Below are 4,890 nucleotides of genomic sequence, written 5' to 3' on the forward strand. Positions count from 1 at the left end.
AAATGATTATTGCAATAAAGCGAATCATAGTCTTTTTGCTGCTGGAGGGTCTTGCCTTCAATTTGTAAAAAAAATAAATAAAAATCACAGCATCTGTGAAACACAGTACAGTGACATATATCTGTAATTGGATGTGGCCAGAGTGTTGTTACTTCAAAAGTTCCTCATGTGCTTTTAATATTAATACTCTGATGCGAAGTACTCTTAAGAGATGAGTAATCACATCTCACTTGACTTTCCCCCAAAAGTATATATTTTAAGTCACTCATTTCAAATGTTAGCATACATTAGAATCACTTAGAGGGCTCTATAAAACATAAATTGCTTGGCCCCAGCCCAAGTTTCTTGTTCAGTAGGCAGGACGAGGGGCCTGAGAATTTGTAGTCCTAATAAACTCCCAGGTGATGCTGATACTATTGGTCCTGAAATAACACTTTGAGAAACCCTTGTTCTATGAGATGTAATACTCTGCCTGGCAGACTGAGCCCAACTCAGGGAGAGATGCTTGAGTCAATCCCACCTTATCAACATGGTCTGAAAGTAAACTTTCCCTTAGGTGGAAATTTAAATGCTGTTTTAAAAGAAAGTGGCAATGGATGGAAGACAAGAAAGACTAATAGCCAATAAAATTCTATCTGGCTAATCTGGTTCTGTTCCTTCTCACCAAGCACAACAGCATAGTATTGTTTCAGAGCTGTCTTCTTCCATTATGAGCATGCCAGGATTTCCCATCTTGAAGATTGTAATTTTGTCACCCTCTGACTGAAATACACTTTCTATCTCTGTATATGAAAATACCATTTATCTACATACTCCCTGATAGGAAATTCCATGTGTTTCTCAAGACGCCATTTCTTGATTTTCCCCACAGATATGAGAATGTGATAATTTGAAACTTCATTATATTTTATCCTTCTCTTTTTCTGTTGTATGCTATAGTTGTATTACTTATATATTTTGATAAAATGGTAATATTTTACATTAAACATTAAGAACACTTAGAATGTACCAGGTAGTGTCATGTGCACTTTAAAAATACCGACTCTTTAAAGCATGATTGGTATCTTCCTTTTACAAATGGGGAATTTGGGGCATAGTAAAGGTAAAAAACTTGGCCAAATCACTCAGTTCTTAAGTAGCAGATCCAGGAGACAACCCCAGAACACTATGCTGTTTAACTAATAATAAAATAAAGACGTAATAATTACATAGCACTTAGATCAGCTTCCAACATATTGAAAATGTTAGCTATTAACTATCATCATGATCATTATTATTGTTATTTACCATGTAATTACCAGTGTGCTAAGCATTGTGTTAAAAACAACTTTATAGTTAAACAGTTCTATATAATTCACTTCATTTTATCTTCACAAGATAATATTCTCACAACAGTCTGTCAGGTGGGAAAGTTTATTATCATAAGCAACTTGCTCCAGTCACCTACCCAGTAAGTAGATTAGTCTGAAAGCAAACCCATATTTAGGATCAAGGGATGTTTCCTTTTCATGTTATATCCTGTGCAAGATTTAATATACTATTTATCAAATAATGGTCTTGTTTAATTGAATATGTTTATCTTTTTCAAATTTAATTATGCCACCTTAGGGAACTGAGAGGCACATTTATCTTCCTTTTCTTTCTTGAATTTGTTTCTTGTTTAACCTTTTAAATTAGAGTTCTAAAAACAAATTTCAGGTAGTAGTACAAGAGTTCACATCTTAGGGAAAATTAAGAGATAAACTTGTTAAAAATGTAGAATTGAAACATAACTGTCTTTTTACCAAATATAGAAGGAACATATGTGTGGTAGGCAGCTTCTAAGATGCTTCCACTGATAGCTGCCTCCTGATATGCTCACTGTTTGTAATTCCTTCCCCTTGAGCTGGATTTAGACACTTGCTTCAATGAATAAAATATAGCAGAAGTAATGGGATTTTACTTCTGAGAACAGGTTATAAAAAAGACAGTAGTTTCAGTCTTGGCAGTGCAGTCTTGCTAACTCTTTCTGGAACCTCTCTCTGTGAAAGCAAGCAGCCATATTGAGAGCAGTTCTGTGAGGAGCAACTGATAACTCACGAACCATCAGTCCTTGTATTGAGCTTGGGAGTGGATTAGCTCCCAGGTAAACTGTTACATGACTGTGATTAACAGGTTCACTCCAAACTCATGAGAGACACCAAGCCAGAGGAATCAGCTGAACTATATTCACAAAATGTGAGATAATAAAAGTTTTTCTGTTAAGGCACTTAGTTTTGGGCTAATTTGTTATGCAGCCATAGATAACTAGTCATTTATAATTTGTTTTGTACTATAAGTAAAACTCATTTTTGGAACCCTAGAATAAAGTTCAAATCAAAACTTATACAACTAGAAGGCCTATTTTACTGAATATTGTGAAAGACTTGATTTTTATATAAATATCTCATGCATGCAGACAGAAAAAAGTGGTGACTGTTATGAACTCCCAAATAAAAAACAAATACAGACACTACAAATTACAGGTTTTGATGTGCAGTGATGTTTTCTCTCATAAAAGGGTAATTCTCCAAAATCATATTCCAGGTAGAAGAGTGGGAATAACTGTTTTATAAAAATGATGATTACTGATAATTGATAATGATCAATAATTGTTTTATAAAAATGATTATTGATTATTGATAATTATCCTGAAAATGCCAAGTATTTTAGCTGGTTTTCAATAGAGAATACAGAAGCGTACATCATTTTCTTCCTTTTTATTCATAATCTGTAAATATTCATTAATATTATTCCACATTTTAAAGTTGATACAGATGAAATAATATTAAGATCTTATTCTACGTATTTAGTGGTATGACGTGATTTTGGTTTCACTGGTTCTAATAGAACACAGACATTAATTAGGAAAATGATAATCTTTCAAGAACACCATTAGAATGATGAGCTTCTGCTTTCAGCAAAAAGAAAAGCTATAGAAATGAAGCAACTTAAATTTGATACAAATTGACAATGGACCTAATTTCAAAATGAAATAACACATATGAATATTATAATAGAGATCATTGTATCCCAAACTAGCATATATAAACTGGGTACAATAGTTTAAAAAACGGTTCATGCTTCTAAATTCTGGTTAGACAGACTTGTTAATAGTAGGGCCCCATCGTGCTTTATATTCCTAATATATACCATGAATCTCCAAGAGTTAGCCAAGAAGAAGCATTTCCCACCTTCATTTGAGCATTGAGCATTTCTGTGAAGGCTAAACAATTAGCTTTGCCAAGAGCAACGTTCTACAGAATGACAAATTAGGGATGATTTTATGTGTTTTAATTCAAAGGCTTTATAGTAAGCTGTAAGAGGGTAAGAATCACCTTTACTCACTCCCACTGTATCCTAGCAGTAAGCATAGTACCTAACAGAGAAGAGTTTACTAAGTTACTAAATACATGGATAGGTGATGATAGAGATAGATAGATAAACCAACAATATAAATTGGACATACAAAGATAAATTGTTCAAAAAGGATAGTGATTTTTTTTTCTTCTACCTTGTTTCCCTTGTAGTGGTTTCTCACCACTCAAACTACTATTCTCTGGAATGGCAGACTCTTTCATCTAATTGCCTTTTGGCAAAGTCAGCATGTCTAAAACAGAAATCATCTTATTCATATCTTGGATGTCTCAAGCCACAAACTTGCAAGTCTGATGTCTTCTTCACTCTAATTCATTAATTTGGTTTTTTAGTCCTTTTCAGTCTTTCCTTTGTTACCATCTTTCAAGTCCACTTACCTTTATCCCACCCCATCCACTGCTAACTCTATGTATAATGTCTTCCTTTGGGTACTTCAGGTACTTCAGCAATCTATAAACTGGTCACACTACTGCCATCGCCTCTCTCAACCAGCACTCATTGATGCCAAAGGGACATTTCCAAAGTACAAACAGGGCCACGTCACTCCCTGCTTTAAATCCTGAAATGGTTCTTCCAACTATAATTTAAAATTTTAATAAAATTCTAAAATGATACAAAAAAATCAGCTACATGTATACACATATTAGTTTCAATCATAGTCTTATTTCAAATGGTTTATTTCACCAAAAACGATTTTAATATTAAATGTTTGTTTAATAATGAGTGAGTTTGTCTGAATCTGTTGTAGATCATCTACATATATTATTACTATGTCTGTCATTTCAATAATCTTCCACATTAAGAAGAAACTACAATAGTTCCAAATGCCAATAAAACAAGTAAAATATCTTTTAACCTGCTTTATATTCAAACCAAATATAGGGACTCCCAGAGAACCAAAGAAAAATCTTAGTGACTCTCTTTAAAAACCAAATTGCAATAGCAAATTTTAAGAAGCAAAATGGTCAAAAACTATTTATATCTTATTCATGTTTGAACAGTACTACCTTTGATCTTCAATATGTTTTACATAATTATTTTAATGTCAAAGATCACATGAGAGGACTTCCAGCTAATGATCAGGATGTAAAAAATGAAAAGACCATCACTCTCACTTAAACAATATTAAATAAAGCTGAATACTCTATAAAATCAAAATCAAAACCGTCAGAGAGCGGAAGTCATGGAACTACCAATAAACCTAAAATCAAATAAAAGACAGGTGACTCCAAAGAGGGAGGAGGCATGGGCTCTGATTCCACATAGTGGGCAGATTATAAGAGCAAAAATAGAGCCAACAAGATTCAGCTAAACTGTTTTAATGAATTGCTAAAAGTTGAGTTGCTTATCATTAATAATGAAGTTAAGTAAGTCAGAAGTTATACATTTACACCCCAATTTAAAATTGGGAAGCATATACAATGGCATTTATAAAGTTTCATGAAAATAAATATATTAGTGCTTATCTTTAAAGCATAGTCTAAATACATTAAG

Source organism: Rhinolophus sinicus, linkage group LG05, assembly GCF_036562045.2.
Source record: "Rhinolophus sinicus isolate RSC01 linkage group LG05, ASM3656204v1, whole genome shotgun sequence".
NCBI lineage: Eukaryota > Metazoa > Chordata > Mammalia > Chiroptera > Rhinolophidae > Rhinolophus > Rhinolophus sinicus.